This window comes from Lissotriton vulgaris, chromosome 12 (assembly GCF_964263255.1).
Source record: "Lissotriton vulgaris chromosome 12, aLisVul1.2, whole genome shotgun sequence".
NCBI lineage: Eukaryota > Metazoa > Chordata > Amphibia > Caudata > Salamandridae > Lissotriton > Lissotriton vulgaris.
Window position 1 is genome coordinate 260,345,003 of NC_141700.1, and position 20,109 is coordinate 260,365,111.

Sequence of the window (20,109 nt, forward strand, 5' to 3'; positions counted from 1 at the left end):
TATGCTTTATTGTGGCACCTGTCTCATCTTTGTAACCGTTTTTTATCCAGGTCTGCATGGAATTATTGCAAGACCGGACGCAGTAATGCGAAGCGCACACTATAAGTGTCGGGAATTCGCGATCAGCATTTTCAAGCGCCATCTTTAAAGGTCGTATTTCAGCTCGCTGAGCTGTACAGTTTCTGAGGGATTCAGTTTTAGTGACTATCGGTCTGAATTTACCTAAGCGCCAGCGACCTTTAACAATCGCGCACGCTGCATTGTAAATTTGTTTTTCCACAACGTAGTGTTGTGCAAATCTGTCTGTGTAGATTACACAGGTGTACTGTTCGAGAGGCAGAATTTTGATTGACAGAGGGCATTCATGTTCGTATTCCAGATTTTCTAGTTTTTTTCATTTTTGGATCAAACGCATGTTTCACGTCTTCCGTAGCAAGAGAATTTTCCCATTGTACCCATTTTGGATCTAGAGCTATAGCATTTGGAATGCCTGGTCTTGTTACTGCCTCAAGGGCTGATACTGCTGTTAAAACAGATATCCTTTTCCCTTGGGCTAGGGCTCTTTCCTTTGCTACAGCAGTTTGAACCGCAGTTAGAATTTTTTCAGTAGAACTGAATGTCATTTCAGCTTCCGTGTACAAGTGTGATTTGTAAGCTATTGGTACCGTTTCTCCCTCATTAGAGGTCAGGTATGTGAATCCGCATTTTCCTGGGATGACTCGGAATACAAGGTTGCGTTCGTTTGCGCGTGTTTGCAGTTTTGTTTTAGTTAACATGTCTGTCTGTAATGATCTTAAAATTTCTGTGTGTTTTTTAGTCCAATTAATTGGTTTGAAATCAGGTTTTATTAATTCGTAGAGAGGTTTAACCCTCTCTGCATAATTTAGAATGTATGTTCTTGCGAAATTCAGGAAACCTAGTATTGATTGTAAGTTTTTCAGCGTTTTTGGAGCTTTGAGTACTGCACACTTCTCTAAGAAGTTGTCTGCTAGGCTTTTGCCTTCACTTGATAATTCATATTCCAAAAATAGGACAGTTAGGTAGGCAATTCGTGATTTTTTAAAGTTAAATTTGTACCCTTCAGATGCGAACCCAAGTATTATGGTGTTCACTCTTTTCAAGTGAGTCTCTAGGTCATCGTCTGTAAGATAGATGTCATCGATATAAGATAATGCCTCATCATCATATATTTGTAATAACTCTGTTACCCTGGCTGAAAATAATCCTGAGCTATTCTTGAATCCCGGTGGGAGACGACAAAATTGTTTTTGGGTCCCCATGCTGGAGAAAGCGGTCATATATCTGCTTTCTGGTGCTATGTTTTGACAGAAGAAACCATTTGAAATATCTAATGTTGTTTTATATTTTTCGCGCACAATGTTATTCATTAGTGCTGCACTGAGTGAGGTTTGTACTGCAAATGTTTTACAGCAGGAGTTTAGGTGTCTGTAGTCCAAAACTAGACAATATGAATCGTCTGGTTTGGAGACAGGAAACAAAGGATTGTTCATTTGCAAGGTGCATGTTTCAATCACCCCCTGATATTCAAGTTGATCTAAAATTTCTCTTACTTGTTTTTTAGCTTCTTGCTTAACCGCTTCCGTGCGGCGCGAATTCCCCGCCCATGCTGACTCCGCCTTGCGCGGGCGGAGTCATGACGGAACGGTTCCGTCATCAGCACAGCTCACCCGTAGCTGATGACGGAACCGTTCTGTCATCAGCATGGAAGGGGTTAACAGGATACTGCCTCTGTGCAACTGGATTTTATGGTGAGGAGAATCCTCATCCCATCCTACATGATTTTGTATATAATGCAGGAGCTTGGGCCACTGCCCATTTTCTAGCAAATGTGTATTTTTTATGAATTGGAATGTGATTTGAGAAGGCAGGCATAATCATTTCTGTAGTAGGGGATCTCTGTGTATAGTCATAATCTAGTGAATAGTCCCGCCCATGTGCGTGGACCCCGGCAATCAAAAATAATCTCTTAAGTTGTCAAAATAATGCAGAAACTGCAAGACACTTAAGAGAGAATTTAAAGACAAATAATGCAGCCTATATCCACAGGCTACACTGTCCAGTACTTCAACTAGAAATTCCACCAAAAATCACCACACACAGCCCAGCCTGCTAGTTTCTACCATAGAGAAACCTGCCTCCCCCAGTCAAAGACTCAGGAATGATAGAGAGGAAGGTAGGGACAGACAAGCCCTATAGGCTGCCATTATGTGGCTTAAATAGGATACTGTGCCTTTAAGAGAACTTTCCAGACTTCTCCCAGTATCCCAGAATGCATAGCAGGTCCAACTTACTTTCAGTTCTTTTTTCCGGCTCCTGCTTACAGGACCCTGGCATTGAGCTCTCCCTTTTTCAAGGGTTTATTGAATTCGTTTTTGCACTTTTTGACTTTTAAAAGTGTTGCAGTTACTGCTTGGTGTTCTCTTCTCACTTTTGTGCTGTTTTTTAGGCGTTTTGGGGCTCCGAAATGCCTGGCCTTTTTGTTAAGTGCCCAGCATGTGAGAGGAAGAAGGCCAAAAGCGACCCCCATGATGTCTGCATCGTGTGCCTTCCAGAAGATCATGGCCCTGAGGAGTGTGTTATCTGCCAGCAACTTTCTGCTAGGACCCTCAGGGACAGATTGAAGATCAGGCTGGCTGGCCTGGAGGATAGGCGTCAACGCGCTGCAGGTGGGTCTGGGCAGCCTGGGAGGGATCCCTCTGCCTCTGCTGAGGCCCCTGGGGGGCTCCCCGGGGGCAGGAAGTCCAGCCAACGATCCCATTCTCCGTCGACGTCGAGGGCTTCGACGACGGCGTCGAGAGGGATGACGACGGCGTGCTCCCCGTCTCCCCGGGGCTAATGTATAATGTCTAATGTATAATGTATAATGTATAATGTCTAGCAAATGTGTATTTTTTATGAATTGGAATGTGATTTGAGAAGGCAGGCATAATCATTTCTTCACCATGTGGGCACTCCCTGACAAACTCTGGTGGCCAGTCCTTTTCTACTAGAAGGATATCATAGCCTTTAGATAGATTCTCCCAAAAGAGACCTTTTTATTTTCCTGTTTTTTTCTCCCTCTCTACATAATATTTTTTCATATAGTTTATGGGGCATGCTAACTGGGGTGCCTGCAGTTTCCACTTGAATGTATTCATTCATGTCCACTGTCTCCAGAAGATTCATCAGGATCTTGCGAGCTATGGTCACTTCCGCTGCGCTGTCTAGCATTTTCTGGGCCCACTCTCCGTTTTTCAGTTGTGTCCTCAGGATTCTCTGCATGTTTTATTTTAATACTGGCTACCTTCTTTCTAGGAAATGTTTTTTTTTTACTTTGATGAGCAGGTTCCTTGTCTTTGGACTTGACGTGCTCTTCTTTATGTTCTGACCGTCCTCTTCTTTCCAATTTCTTTGAGGAAGTCTGAAAAGATCGAGAGGGACGTGTATCAATATCTTGATATCTGTCAGGTTTTTTCAAATTGTACCTATTTCTAAGGTTGTATCTTTTTTCAGAGGGCTCCCGTTGAGGAGACTTGCCCCCTCCTCTATTTCTTTGTTGGGGAGACCTTCCTCTGGACTGAAACTTTTTTTCTCTGGGAGAGATTTGTTTATTACCCTCCCACTTCTTCTTTTGAGAGTTGAGATTATTTTTAACAAAAGTTTTTTCAGGATTTTCAATTAGTTGGGGTTTTACTGGTTTACCACCCAAGCTATCTCTACCTAATTCTTCATAGGATTTTTCAATTATTCTAGCAAGTTCAAAAGGTTGTTCTGCTATGTCTGTTTCTTTCAATTTTTGGCGGATCGTCACAGATGCTGCTTCTCCTTTTATGTTGGCTAATAATATAGCCGAGACCTGCTTAAAGTCTTTCAGTAATTTCATACCCAGAGTTAAAGCAGGTTCTGGACTGTATTCATTTTGAATCTGTCTTAGTACGTCTGGTATAACCGCCATAGACGGAACACCATGTGTTTTTGTGTAGATAGAAGCAAAGACTGTGCCCCAAGTGTCACAGTCCTCCACATGTGGTGCGATCCCCATTGGAAGACAGATAGTCAGAATTCTGTGTTTTTTGTGAGGGGTAGTATCTGGAAATACTGCCTCTATTTGAGTGATTTTTTGAGCTAACCAAAAAGGAATTTGTTCCCGTTTTGCGGGTGTTTTACCAAGACATGATTGTATATTCTGTGGTGTAACTTTATTTGTGTTCCCCTGTTGAGGGGTGTTTTGTGGAATTTTAATTGCAGGTTGGACTGTTGAAGTCCTTATGACATATTGGACAATTGTCTATGTATTTTAATTAGTTGTTTTAACTGAACTAAAATTTCTCTGTCTGACATTGTTTCAATGTCCGGATGTGGTGTGTAGCTGGCTAGAACCGGCCATGTGGCTCCTGGTCTACCTAGTGGACCGAGCCTGGTAATGTGATTTTGATGTTTTAGGGCAACATTAAACCAGAGCAGGTGCTCTTGGTATGTTAGCGGAATTTCAACTTCCTCGAAAGGAGAGTATTCCTCTGGAGATTCCGCTATTATGTAGTAGTGGAACTCATGTGTTACAGCATGTGCTGCTGGAAAATTTATCCAGGAATTGAATACCTCTTTCTGCCGATATTCATGTGCCTCTACCACAAATACGACCGTACCACCTCTTGATGTTACTCCATTCTCTATAAGTTTTATAGTTACGGTTTTTCTTATATTGACCGGGATGATTATTGCATCCGGGTCATTATCTTCATTAAACCCTGTAACGTCTGCACCCGGTTGATTCGCATTTACTGCAGCTTCACCGGTTTCGTTGTTGTCGCCGTGATTTGACATTGTTTAATGAAAGTTTGCAGAGCAAGTTTTGAGGAAACTAAGATTAGGTGCACAATATTTTGGAACACTGTATCCTTCAACGTTGACTAAACCAAAAACTAATACATAGGAATCTCTTCCTACTAAGTTTCGGCGAATATTAACCTTTCACCCACTCCAGACGTCCATTGGAGTTTTTCCGGGAAAAAGGGGTCTGTGTGAAAAGCACAACTGAGTTACTCTAGTATCTTGCGTTAGATTATCGCCTTACCAAACGTTGGGCGCCATGTAGTGTAGTTCCTATATTCCAAATAGGCTCTGCGCCTTGGAATAACATAAACGGCAGTTTAGACGTAGGACTGAGGTCGACTAGGTCTCTACTGCATATGTTAGACTTAATTAGGCATGCCAGCTAGCTCAGAGGACACTAGAAACTTTCTCGAATGAACAGGGAGGAGTTAACTTCCCTGATTAGACAAGAAGGGATTAGCTTCTGACAACCGCATAAACATGACAACTTTGCTCCCTCCAGAATAAGGAGTATATCTCCAGAGTCATGTGAAAACTATAGATAGCTATTTCACTCAGTCAATCGTGCATGCTTAGTTTCACCAGCGTGCAGAGAAATAGAGACACGGGCGTTTTCAATAAAAGGTGTTATTTATTGAGCAGTCTTCTTTCTCATGCAAGAGAAATGAATTGCCACAATTGCAATACTTGTCATAAAGTAAAGTGCGTACAGTAAAAGGAGTATTATGAAATAATACTGTAAAAGCATTGATCTGGTTTCTGAGCCATATGATACTTAAAACGGATAAAATATATACAATTATATACAATGATAAAAGTTGACTAAACATACTCAACTGGTGCTTCTAAGATACGCCTACCCTAGTGTACCTAACCTAAGCCTAGCACGTGGGAAGGGGTAAGGGAGTTGCAGTTTAAGTTAAGTTAGTTTTGCCAAGAATCTGAATCAAGAATTTTCTAAGGATCTAATCAGCTCCGTACCTTGGTTTTAGAATGAAGGAGGTCTTGTATCTCGTTCTCAGGACTTGATCTCCCAGTAACCCACAGGGGTGACTGGAAACACTGGAGCTGGATTTTCTCGGCAGGAGAAAAGACAGCGTCTTTCTCAGTGCGTCAAATGGGAGGGACGGCTTCCTTCGGCACTCGCATCAGCTGGGCTTCGGGTAAGTAGATAGCCGCTCTGCTCCAAACCACTGTGTGTTGCTTAAGGCAAATGCTGGTATATTTATACCTGGAAGGTGCCGTGTTTGACGTAAGGTTGGACACAAGCCGTCAATAAGAGATGTCACCAAGAACTGGCAGTTCTTTCAGGACTCGCAGGGGTTCTAGGACAAATCAAAACAAAAGCAGGGGGAATTCTCGGGTTGCTGGAGGTTTGGTTTGTTTAAAGAACTCGTTGTACTTTCTAGGAGTCTAAGGAAGTAGCCTTGCCGTATTTGGACTGCATTGGCTGTTACTAAATATGGATATGATTCTTATGCCTTTATAAGGATATGATTTGTTATAACCACATAAGGGCATAAATCGGGAATATATAATTAGGGGCCTAGATACGTTCACAACACCACCTTCCCCAGGCTGCAAGTGCAGACCTGTGCTGTCAGTTTGGAAGGCTAACCAGGGGTGGCACAGTGCATGCTGCAGCCCCTGGTAGGCCCAAGGTGCACCTATGCCCTGGGTACCTAAGGTACACTATACAGGGGCTCACAAGGGTGACCCAGTAACCAATCTGGTATGTACCTAAAGTACATGGAGCCCAGTTTATAGAGAAAGCAGATAGACTGGGGCCCTGATTAGCAGGGTCCCAGTCCAACTAAATCTAAAACCAGCAAAACACCAGGCAAAATGTGGGGGTAACCATATAGTCAGTTATCCACTTTCCTGCAATACCCATCTCCAACGTTCCCTTCTAGGTAAAAATTATTGGAAAATGTGTTCTCTCCCAGCCCAACCAACACATTTACTCTAACAACCTTCTAGACTCTCTCCAATCTGGTTTCAGAAAGGGTTGCAACACTGAAATAGCTATTCAGACCATAGCAGAGGACTTACACAAATCGCTAGATGCTGATAAATGCTGTCTTCTCATCCTTCAAGACTTGTTAGCGGCCTTTGATACAGTCAACCACAAGTTGCTTTTAATATCCCTTCATAATCAGTTCGGGCTGATGACTTGATTCTGAAGTGGTTCGCCACCTACCTACACAACCGTTCCCAACAAATAAAAAGAAACAATGCTATTTCAGGTAGCTCTGCCAAACCCCAAAGGCATCCCCCAAGGCTCACTACACTCTTCAATATTTACATGAAACCCCTTACCACCATGCTCAAACAAGCTAACATTGCATACCACCTTTATGCTGATGACATGCTGCTCTACTTAGAAATAGCCTCACCAGAGGACTTAAGACGATTAAACACTACTGTCACTAAAATCCAAAACTGGTTAGCATACCACCACCCAGAACTCAACCACTACAAGATTGAAATCCTCCTCCTGACAAACAGTGGACAGACCACCCTAGTCCGAGAATGGATAAATTCCATTGACTCTTTAAACTGCAAACTGACACTGGCTGATTTCGTCAAATTCCTGGGAGTAACCCTGGACCCAAGTCTGAGCATGAACCCTCACATAAAGAATACAGCAAATAAGGCATTCTTCAGTCTAAAACTTCTATCTAAAATTAAGTCCTTCCTCTCCCAGAATGATCTAAAAACTGCCTTGCAAGCTTTGGTTCTTTCACGGCTAGACTAAGGAAATGTCATAGTTCTCTGGCTCTGTGAAGTCAACTCTAGCTTCTTTAAGGGCCAGACTAAATGAGGCAGCAAAGATGGCTCACTGGAATCAAATATAGCAATATCATCTCCCCCTCCCTGAAATACCCAGCATGGCTCCCGATTGAAGCCCATTGCAACTACAAAGCTGCCTGTCTCATTCCCAAAGCCCTTCTCAGAGGAAAACCATGCTTCCAAAGTCACTAAGGCAAGACAATAGAGAAACTTAAGAGGCTCCAACACTATGCTTCTCATCTAATCTGTAGCCCAAGAACTGAGGAGGCCTGGACAGCTGACGGCCGCAGTTTGTTGCACAGAGCTCAACCCCCAAGATGGCCAGTGGGGCCCACAACAGATGAACAAGCAGTACCCGGCGTGAACCCTGGGACTTGCAGCCGGGGATGTGGTGGTGAATTGAGGAGACCTCATCGGCAGCGTGGCGCCAACGGACGAATGCCGTGGAGCTGAGGCGCCCCAGAGAGGGGCCTATTGAGGACGGACGCCTCGCTTTGCCAGATTGCAGGCAGCCTAAATGGAGAAACCAGAGGAGAGCCCCACGCACAAAGATGAGGTTAGTGCTCTCACCTGGGGGCCACTGCGGGCCAGTGATCATGCCCCAGATGATCTGTGGTGGAACTGGGCAGAGAGCGGACACCCTCCCCCTCAGCTGAACAAAGAGAGAGACAAAATGTTACGGAACCTCTAAGGGCCGTGGCAGGCACTCCAGCAAGCAGTAGGGGCTGGTGGGGGTGCCTGATGACCAGGAGGGGCCATCTCTCTCAGTGCAGCATATCACTGGGCTGCAGCAAAACCATCGGCGCGGGCCCACTTGGATATCCCGGGATCCAACACGCAGGCTTCGCTTACCAGCACCCAGCCTTTTACCCCTCCAGCCAGCACCAGCTCAGGGATCCCTGCAGCACCAAGAACACTGCCTGTGAGTGCAACAGTACCCAGAAGGCTTGGCTGAATGAGCACTGCAAGAACCTCAGCAATGGCGAGAAGCTCATGCTCTGTAAATATGTAATATATTTGTCTAAGCCTAATCGCTTCAATTTTTCTTAATATGTAATCTTGACTGAATTTGCAACTTGCATATATGTAACTCTAACCACGAGTATCTGTAGTAGACATATGTACTTACTACCAATCTTTTTGAATTTACAGTTTATCTGTTTGTATCTTTTATGTAATTCATGTACTTTGGAGTCCTTATGTAATGTAACTGGTTCTATTGTAAAGCGCTCTGACACCTTCGGGTAAATTATGCCCTATATAAACACGCATAAATAAACACCTCCCAAAAAAGACAAACAAAATCCCTAACATGCTCTTTCTATGGCAATGCACACAGAATAGGGAACTCCTCCCAGTAAATGTCAGGACAACCCCTCCTTCTTGAGTTTTAAAAGACAATTAAAAGATCTTCTCCTCAATCATCACCTCGGGCTCTAATGCCTATTACACAACCTGAATCCCAACTGAAAACTCCTCTTTGAGTTTCACTTTATTGTTTGTTCCTTCCCAGCAATTGATGTATTTTGACGTTAAAAGACTCTATTCTGTAACTTTTAATCTGTAGTCAATATGACCTCGAAAGACTCTAATCTGTAATTTGTAATCAGTAGTCATAATGATGACCTCAAAAGACTATTCTGTAACCTACTTTAATCCACCACTGCCCTTGACAATGCTTGACAATAAAATGTTTGTAAAGCGCTCTGATAGCCTTGGTCTTGCCAGCGCTATATAAAACTCTTTTAAATAAAAGTACACAATCAGGTTCCAGGTGATCAAGCTCAACCGCATGGGAAAATCAGGAGCTTGCGCAAAAACGATCAAAAAATTTAAAAAGCAGTGATCAGTCCAAGTGCAAAACACAGGGAAGAACAGGGAATAGAAAGGAAAGAAAAAACAACAAAGATAAGGGAACAGGGGGTGCGGGCTAAAATGTCATGGTAAAGAGTTGAAACAACCGATGTTGCTAGATACATCCATCACTTATTGCCCTCTGCCCTTTCTCACATGGAAGTCAAGTCCTGGCCCTCAAGTGCTGGGGCAGTGATTATCAGACCCGACATTAGCAATCTATAATTGTAGTTTCCACTGCACTGCTCTCCATCTCCTCGGTGGGCTATGCTTTCTGACTCTTAAGTGTGTCTTATGTTCAAATGTGACATGGTGATTGACAGCTGCTACTATAGATTCTTTTTCCCATCACAATGATAAGAAACATTGAAGGTGTGGTTTTAGGAGCTTTTCTAATAAGTTAGTAAACGCTTCCATAAACAATCTTTACTTTTTGTATAGTCGGAAATGAAGCGTTTATTGCTTATAAACTGCTGCACGTTTGTTTACCACAAGGTTAATAATTACATGTTGCCTTTTATATCGCTTTGCAGTAGTTAAACCCGCTCTATTAGTATTTATCTAACTCCTGTGTCGCAGAATCCTTTCCTTTTAGTCATAACTGCGCTCTCGTATTTGCTTCAGACTGATGCATGTTTTGTTTTTTCAATGAATCCCAAATCTATCCAAGTGACCATATGTCATGAGTAATTTCTTGAGACAGCTCAGACCTTTAGCCAATAGAAGTTTGCATTTTTATTTGAGGTTTCACTTTACCTATTAATAGTATGGACCTGCAAGCATGATGGACATACAAAACCTATGACACAAAGTGCTGCTGTAAAAAACACAGACAGAACTAGCTCAAGAAACGTTATTGGCATGACTAAATGTGTAGGTATTGTATGCAAGGCAACATTTAAGAACGCCTAAGAGGAAGATTTGGAGGAAACAAATGGTGGGAATATAATGTCTATAAATACAAAACAAAATAACTGTGGGTCGAAAGATTTGTCAAATGAAATGTGTCTAAATGAGTCAGTGTGTGCTGAAAGTTGTTAGAAAAGCACACAACCAGATATTGCACTGTATGGGAAGGAAATCCATCAGTTACTCGTCCTTTACCGCCCTTTCATCCTTTGAAACACTTCCCAAAGTGGAGAGTCCAAGTTGTTGCCACCTTGTCAGGGAAAGGCTAGTGTTGTGCGTAGTGAAAACCAAGAGAGGAAAGAATGTGCTCTAAGATAAAATTGAATAATGAAAGCAAAAAGACTTTATTCTAGTGCCGTTCATTTCCAAACTTAAAAACAATTCAGTGCAAAATTGCCAGTGATTAACCCTAATAGTCACTGGCCCAAAGTGATGGTCGACATATTTCTGCGGTAATTTAAAAATCACAAAATGCCTTCATGTCACCCTGATTTTTTTAAATATCTAGATCTCAGACTTATAGTCATAGATACAGCTCTATCGTGAGTGGTTCAAGTATGTTACAGTGACATCCACAGGATGTCCTCATTAAGCCCAGCTTTGTCAGTATTAAGCTTATACACCCATTTCTGTGGCCAGGTGAGGAGTGGCACGTTCCTCTTACCCTATAGGTGAGCGAGGGGACTTGAGTGACCTAGCGACTGCAAGCTGGTCATATAGGTTTTCCATATAATCAGTTGGCAATATGAGATGACTTACACTAATCTTGGTAATGTCGTTTTTATCTTTGTATGTGTCTTTTATCAATGTTGTCTGTGTCTTGATGACGTCTTTCCTGGGACATCCCCTGCACAATTAAGAGGACTACCAGGTTTGAACAGGTGATATCTGTATCAGAAATCCTTTTTATATCGCACCTTTGAGCAGTAGCAAATGTTATAGGTCCTGAAGAAGCGGGAGATACTTAGTGATCTTTAAATTACCGCAGAAACATGTCGACCATCACTTTGGGCCAGTGACTATTAGGGTTAATCACTGGCAATTTTGCACTGAATTGTTTTTAAGTTTGGAAATGAACGGCACCAGAATAAAGTCTTTTTGCGTTCATTATTCAATTTTATCTTAGAGCACATTCGTTCCTCTCTTGGTTTTCACTACTCATTTTTGCACTGCTCCTCAGTTACTATACAGCACTTCCTGTAGCGCCTAATTGCACAACACTAGCCTTTCCCTGACAAGGTGGCAACAACTTGGGCTCTCCACTTTGGGAAGTGGTTCAAAGGATGAAAGGGCGGTAAAGGACGAGTAACTGATGGATTTCCTTCCCATACAGTGCGATATCTGGTTGTGTGCTTTTCTAACAACTTTCAGCACACACTGACTCATTTAGACACATTTCATTTGACACATCTTTCGACCCACAGTTATTTTGTTTTGTATTTATAGATTTGAGAAGGGGGCTGTAACTGTGTGGTCGCTAAATATTCCCTGGGACCCTCCGTCTATCTTTTTGTAGTTTTTTGGAAATATAATGTCCCCATAAACCTGCTTTGGAGTAGAGACTGTTTTCGGTGGGAGAAAGCAAAAATGACTGCATTTTTTGTGTATAAAAAAGGAGAATATACCATTTAATGTTGGATTATTAACATTTATAGACTATTGCTAAAGCCTATTTGTATACAGTATTTCTTTTAGATATTTGTTAAAAAATATATACATTAAGGAATATCACCAGGCCTTCGTTGTGTGTGGTCCATATTCTGATAAAGGCTTATGGTACAGGTAGTGCCAGGTACTGTAATCAATGCTCTAGTTTCAAATTCACCAATTTTAACATAATATCAAGAATATCCTTTCGTTAATATACAAACTAGAAATATACCTAAAATATGTTTCTTAAATGCTATGCTAGTGCAGAGTTTATTGTTTTGCCTTATCCTACGTTTTCCTTTGAACTTCAAACCTGGTGACACTGTGAGCACAGGCAGCGCTCAGAAGCAGGCCAAGCATGTAGACAAATCTGTTGTTATGTGTACAGTCTAGATCAGTGGTTGTGAAGGACCGGGAATGGCCAAGTTGTTGACTTTATATTAGTGCGGCTTAGTCATATATTATTGTATTTGAATTTGACTTAACTTTAGGCCTGTCTTACTCAAGGCTATTTCAGGTATGTGGAATGTGTCAGAGAGACTAGAGAGAGATAGATCAAAGCTAGGTAGAGAGGTGGGGGTTGGTGTTGGGTACATATATGTGCGCTGGTTAAGGGTGCAGTTTCTTTTGCTGACCCTTGATCCATTGGGCGGTTAGAGTATTAGAGAGTGCTGTTTTTTTCTGTTACTTTCCCCTTCCACCTGGTCCAGCAGTATGGTTTGGGGAAGTGCGTTGAAGGAGTTAGGAGGTGAAGATGGCGGGGTATTTTGGGCTGTTGTTTTGGCATAGGTTGGGGCTTAAGTGTTGGGAATTTCATAGGAAATTTGCCTCTGTAGGACAATTGGTGACTTGTTTGGGTGAGGTGGCTGTAGAAAGAATGGCTGTGAGATGAGAAAGAGAAAATGTATATGTGGCTTGTGAGTGGTTTCTTGGGGATGGGTTTGCCATTTGATTGGGGGGGGAGCTTTAAGGGAGGAGAATGCCCAGGTTGTTCACTTTATATTAGTGATGCTTAGGTATACATTATTGTATTTGATTGTCGACTTAACTACAGACGCGTCCTAATAAATTTGGAATTTCTTATTATATGGTGGTCCTTGGTTTTGTGTAATCATGCCCGATCCAACAGCGCAACATATTGCCATATAAAAAATAAAGCACAAAAAGAATAAAATAAGGCGTAACCATCTTGACATGGAAATTACCTTAACCCAGGAAGTAAGTGCTCATGTCAATAAAAGGGAAGATAGTGGCCTAATGTTCCAGCAGTATAAGAGTTAACTGGCCCGTCTTCTGTGTTCTTACTATCTTGCTTGAATGTTTGCATATTTTCATCAAGTGATGCAACATAACTAACACCTTGCAAAAGAGACTGCTTTTCACACATTTGTTTTCATTTACTTTGTTTTTCAATTCACCCGTTTCTAAAATGAAAATCAACAGATTAAGAAAAGCTTTAGAGAGTATAGAGAGTATACGGATTTTACTTTACAGACCAGGAAAGAATTTCCTTTACAATATTTTGAAGATTAAATAATCTAAAAATAACTGACCCAACAAAAACAAATTTTACAAAACTAGGCTTTCGCAATAATAACTCATTATTATATAATTCTGCATGAAAACATGGGACTGGAACTCCTCGCGGAAGGAAAGCATCAGTGAACACGATCTTTTCACGTAATATCATCCGATGTGCTACATCGGGTTTCACTTTCTTCTCCGGACTCATCGTTTCCGTTTCACTTTAGTTGAATGTCCTCGTTGTTGTGAGGGCTCGGTTTGTTTCGGCTTATTTTTCTCTTGCATGAGCTTCTTTGGCAGGGGGCTGCTCGAGCTGTCCTATCCTGCCGTGCCCGGCAGAGGACGCTCGGCCCCCTGTACTCCGCCCACACCCCTGTCACTTGCTCCAGAGGCTGGTGACACTGAGCCTGGCCTCTTTTTTCTGCCGCCGGTCTAATACGCAACTCCAGTGCGGGGATCCGGAAGCACCGAAGGCCTCAGGTAAAGAACCAAGGTAAGGCGAACAACCCTAGGCACTGTCCCCTCCGGCACATTCTCCCTCGTTGAATAGCGGAATAGAGGGGGCGCTGGCCCTGGCCTGAGCTCAACCTCCGCCGTGGGTGGGGCCAGGGAGAGAACAGGAGGAGCGAATTGGATGTATCGATGTGTGTATCGTATTGAACACAATGATGCAGGGGGTAGGTTAGCTGGAGGTGTTGGCACTGTGTGTGCTGCAGGCACAGATGAAAGGTGTAGGGTTCTTGGAGAGATTGCGTGGAGGTGCATGGTGCAGGTAGAATAGAGATGAATAAAATAGGTGGAGGGTTCAGGTGGACCAATGAAACGGAGGACCCAAAATGGACATTTAGTGCAGCTTGCCTGGTGTATGCAGGGATGGAGAAGGCTTCAGTAGGAGATTGTGCAATCGGAAGTTGTGTCAAGGCAGTTTAACTGTCTGTGCGTATCAAGGGGTAGATTCTGGAAGTAAATGCACCGGCATGGCAGGTTGGGCCTTATAGAGCAGGGTTCTCCAACCTTTTCTGTGATAGGAGCTACTTTTTTTTAAATGGAAATCATCACAAGCTACTATTATTAATGTTGGAATAGTGACTGTAACTGACAAGATTATATTTGTGCCCACCATATATAGGATTCCCATCAGTGATCTCACTTCATCATTCGCTGTTCCTAGCATTAATATAGAAAATGCAATGTCAATGTGGTATGCCACTCCGTGGTAATACGTTTTATAGAATGGGCTGCACACAGGAGAGCTACTCTTAGATAGTTTGGGTTCTACCAGTAGCCCATGAGCATCTAGTTGGGAGTAGCCTGTTATAGAGTAATGGTGATGGCGTGGTTCAAGTAGAGTTACCAGGAAAGAGGGAAGCATTAAGGGGGTGGGGAGAAATGACCAAACGTTTGGGGGTATTTCTGCATGATGGTAGCTTGGTGGTGTCCAACTTTCTTGAATCTTTCCTCAGAGAATTCACTGCTGTTTAGAACCTTTTACAAAACGCCTAGCTTTTTCGTGAAATTGCGTTCTAAGCTGCTTTTTAAATGTGGCACCTGTGTGCAGGGCCGGCGCTAGGCATGGGCAGTATGGGCAGCTGCCCAGGGCCTCGCGCTCAGCTGAAAGGCAGGGAGCTTTGCTTCACTGTGAAATGCCACACTTTCACAGATTGCTCACCTGCTCCTCCAGGGCCCCCTCCCCATTTAATCACAATACACATGCGAGATGTCTCGAGTCGACCTTGCTGGTCAGGGTGTGGTGGCATTCCTGGGGGTGCAGGGTTGGGGGGGAAGGGACAAACAGAGTGGGGAAGGCACAGCAGCCAGGCCAGCAATAATGTTGGCTCACAGTCCGGGGCGGGGCAGCACCTCTGTTAAGTACAGGCCATTCCCTTTCTGGCTTTTGTTAACTTTTGCATCACCCATTATTTTTGATGGGAATGTGCATTTAAAATGTATGTAGAACTGCCAGTGCTAGGGCAGTGTTTTACTAAATGCCTCGTTACTGCTTCGAATGCCCAGGGGAGGGAGCCCCCTTTCCCTGGGTCTCTAAGCACTAGAGCAAGCTGCAAGGTCCAGGTGTGGGGCCCCCCTTCCCTGGGCCTTGTAGCCAGTACCCCCTCTTTCCTTTCCTTTATTTGTTCCCCTGTGAAATGAATCCAAAAAATAAAAACACTTTTGCTGGAAAGGTCGTTTTTTATCTGACCCTTTTCACTTTCAAAGAGTAGCCTTGGGATGGAGAGAAATAAAAGGGTCAAAATGTAAAAAATAACTAAAGCAAGACAGAGTGGGTCGAAAAGGGGCCAGATGGATTTTATTCACACCCAAAACAGATTAGTGCCACTTTACTGAGATTGCCAGTGAAGCGCTACTTTTGTTTTATTGTTTTTCTCTGACCAGCGTTGTTTTCCCTAGGTGGGGAAGTGCACCATTCCTGGATGTACTGCAATACCTGCTTGATGGGCGGATTGGAAAACAAAATGCATACAACGGCTCTGTATTCACAAATGTGGTCTTTTTAACCCCTTGACCGCGGCACAAATTCTGCTGCGTTGCTGGGCAAATAATGAGTGGGCGGGGTTCGGACGGCCCCCGACCTTCCTCCTCACACACCCACCGTGACGTCGGACGGCTGGGGGCCTTCCGACGCATGAAAGGGGTTAAACCATATTGCTTACGTTTTGTAAGGATATTAGCAATGGACATTGATACTGGTCCCTTACGGCCCTGTAGTCATGGCCTTAACTTTTCATGCAAAAGCACTCATTGATTTCTGAATAATAAGTGCAAAAGCGTTAAGGTAACCATGTTGTTCCTGCTTACATTTCACATGCTTTTACTTAATCTTACATTCCTTATGAATGTTTACTTTTTCCAGGATGTTGTCACTTTTTTGGTTTTAGGCAGCATATTGCTCTTGTCTAGTTCCTAATTTGAATGGACTCGCCTCCAGGTGTTTATAGCGGGCGCAATTGGGTTGTAGTTGAAGGCAGTGCGAGTTTCTCTCAGTAGGGCAGTATAGTGTTCAGTGGGGGGATAAGATGTAGCAATATGGTCAAGCTGCCGAATTTGGAACTGGGGAGCCAGGTTCAGCCTTCAAGACCAGTCCACCAGACCACTCTCCTGAGAGAGCACATTTCCATGCTAGACCTTCGAAGGTCCCGAAAGACTTTAGAAGAATGGTGTCGGAGCACCAGCAGGTGGACCATAGAGGTGTCAAGTGTGGGTTAACCTTGAAGGCCTGTCCACTACAACCCCTATTGAAGCTCTCCTCTTGTCTTTTGGGCAGGCCTACAAAGCAGCACACCCTAGATAAACAGTGATCCTGTCATTGAGGTCACAGGACCCTTGAGCAGGAAGGCTCTAGGGCGGTGCGACCGACGAGATTGCACTGAGTTCTGACTTTAGGTGGGGGCGTCATGTTTGCGAGTATATTGTGTTCCTAAAAGGACTTACTGCCTCCTTCCTGGCCTCCAGTAATTTTTGGCAACAATAAAAATGTCATGATAACTCTGGTGATTAATGTTCTTCCTAGAGAGAGATGTAGTTTTGTTAAGTGGAAGTTTTGACTTGTGGAAAGGTATCGCAGAGGGTTAATGTGCCTACTGCAAAGAACATGTACCATGCAGATCACTAACTCCACATAATCTAAATAGGCCAGTGGGTTACTACTCCTATTGTTACTTGCAGTTTGAGTCAAAATCCTAACATAGAACAATGAGCTATTAACTGTCATCTAAGAGCTGCATGCAAACTGCAAGGTATAAATTACAGCGTTATGGTTTTTTCCCCAGTCTTTGATTATCCTAATGTTGCAAAAAGCGTTCATTTGGACAGAAATCAGTTCTGGTTATTAAAGAGAACCCTCAACCATGGTGTTACGTTCTAAATTCAGAGTTTGTGTTTCTCCAGATCAATCACTATTAAACTATACTGCCTACTAGTATGATTGTCATGTGCCTCCTAGTCCTTTGTCTTATGTAACCATACCCTTTATGATTGATTGTCTCTGTGTAATGTGTGATATAAAATTCTCTGACACCCTACACTGGTATCAGTGGTGCTGTAAATCAAATTAAATGTATTTAAGCGAGAATGTGGTTATTCAACCTTGAGGGTCACTGTTAAAGGGGGGTAGTGAGGGAGTCCATGGCAGAGCGAGTCATTGGGGGGCACCAACATTGTCGCACAGGGCTCCACCAGCGCTAAAGGCGGCCACTTCTAATTCCTACAAATTTAACACCAGAAGAAAGGCGTTGATTTGAAACCCCCTTGAATCTGAAGCATACCTTCAAGTCAATGTATGATTTAGCAGTGGTCTCGGTTGTTCCAAGTCTTTTTTATTAATGTCCAATCCTTATTTGTTTGCAATGGTGTCTTGTAATTTTGTACCATATGTGTTGTGTTTTTGCACTTAACATAATTCTGGCGAGTAAAGAGCCCACACACAAAAAAGATTCCTACATCTCTTAGCATGTACGTGTGGGATACTGGTGAGGGGATTTACATTATAACAAATTACGAAGTATTAATGTCATCCTAATGTAGCACAATAAGATAAGGGAGCCTTTTGAAATTTTCAATTATATCCATGGTGTGAGAGGTTTTCTCTTGTGTCATTATATATTTTGAATGATCCCGCCCCTCATTACCTCAACAGGATCTCCTACCTTTATGAGGCAGAACTGGAAATTGTATCATGCACTCATCTGGAAACAATCAGTTAACGAGGAGTAAATAATATACATCTTTGTGAGACCTGCACCTAGCTTTTCCATTCAGTGTGACAAATGTAATCCATTTAATACAGTTTTAAAATATATGGACTTATTTCATTTGTACATTTATCTTTTTGTCCATGTTACTGATATCCCTGTTAGGTCTCTTCAGTGATGCCAAAGAAGATCAATAGTCCTGCGAATTCACTTTCTGTGATGTCACTTCTTGTGATGCTACCAAGGGCGGCTCCTCCACTAGGGCAGTGGAGCGTCGTCCCACTGCTTTCTCACAGAGCGAAAAGCAGAAACACAAAATACAAAAACTACCATTTTATGTTTCTGCTTCTGTCACTGCGAGAAAGCAGAAGTGTTTGGTTGGGAGTGGGCGGGTCTGCTTTAGGGCAGGGGAGGAGTGCCTTGTCCCCTGCTAAGGGTGCTGACTGTTTGGATAGCCCTCCGGGATCGGCCAAACCAATCATGTACACAATGGCCTTTCTCCATGTAGGATGCAATGCAGCCTACATGGAGAAAATGGCCTCCCCATAGGCGCCTGCTGGTCGGTGTCCCGACCAATCACAATGCTGCCATTTCAGCGTTGTGACTGGCGGGGGGGAGGGAGGCTGCTTGCTTCCTGTTCCTGCAAGAGGCAGGAGAGCTGGTCAGGAGCAGAGACAACACGAGACCTGGGAAGGTAAGTTTATTTTATTTTTAAATTAACAACCCCTGCGAGACCCCATATCCGCGAGTCAAGCCAGCCGCGACTTGATGCTACCTGCAAATTGGAGGGGCCTCACATCTTCCCTTTCGCCCGGGGCCTCAGAAGTTCTAAGACCGGCCCTGCCTGTATGCCTTGGGTAAGGAAGAAGGATGGCCTGGCAGATAAAGAACATGGCAAGAGGGTGAACCACCTCTCAGTGGTACGTGTTTCCCCTTTTCAGGGATTGGGGGATGCACATTGGAAATTATACATGTATCAAGCCACCTTTATTATTGATAAACCTTGCGTAGAAAAGACAGTGGTTGTAAACCATTTTTTGTTGTATTACGTTGCAACCAACTCTCTCTTTGCGATGCTCCTTGCACAGCAAAGAGAGACCTGATGCACTAACAACTTTGAATACTCACCAACGCCAGAGTAACTGACTATAATTAATTAATTAATTAATTGTGGGTTTGTAATGCGCTAAAATCGATTCCGAAGGAGTATCTCTGCGCAGTAGACCGCTGGGGAACCCGTCCTGGCTTTCCCTGTGAGATGGTCCCTACTGGGTATCTCCAAGGTGAAACCAGGCATCCCCGGCGTATGTGGGGGGCCGTTGTGGAGATGAGGCAAGCTAATGCCCAGAGTTGCAGAGTGTGATCCCTGGTTAGAGTAGGCACCGAGATGAGAATTATCGAGTCCGCTGACCCTGGTCCACGACCCTGCCGCGTCGGGAATTGAACCCTGGTCCCGGGCCGTCCTCTGCTCTCGGGTCTGCCACCTCTAACCAGTGAGCCACACCACTCCAGGAGTGCAGAGTCTGAATTTGCAGTGCACAAAACTGCTTTCCTATTTTCAGTTAACTTTGTGAATTGCGATGCACACACAACTAACTCTTGTTTTCCAAACCGGCGCAGTAGCCCTTTAAGTGAATACTGAGCACATTAAATACAATAAAGTGACCTGAAGAGGTGTTTGAAATGACCAGCTTACTGAAAATCGTAAACCGCTCTTCTCTCTCACACGTTTTTATCAGGGCCGGACTGGGAAACAAAACCGCCCCTGGCAAAGTGCTCGGCCTTCCCCCCTCACCCACCTCCCGAAGGGCCATCAAATTGCAGTTATCATATTGTGGGG

General features: G+C 43.5%; 1 protein-coding gene across 2 annotated transcripts in view; it reads left to right on the plus strand.

The window, feature by feature from the left end:
* Nucleotides 1–13,931: 13,931 nt before the first annotated feature.
* Nucleotides 13,932–20,109, plus strand: part of ZNF319 (zinc finger protein 319) — a 91,114-nt gene continuing 84,936 nt past the window's right edge. Inside the window, exon 1 of one of the 2 annotated variants that reach the window (XM_086947807.1) lies at nucleotides 13,932–14,056. The gene's annotated coding sequence lies outside the window, so the exon portion shown is untranslated. The remainder of the gene's footprint in view (nucleotides 14,057–20,109) is intronic. The other variant, XM_086947808.1, reaches the window with a different exon arrangement.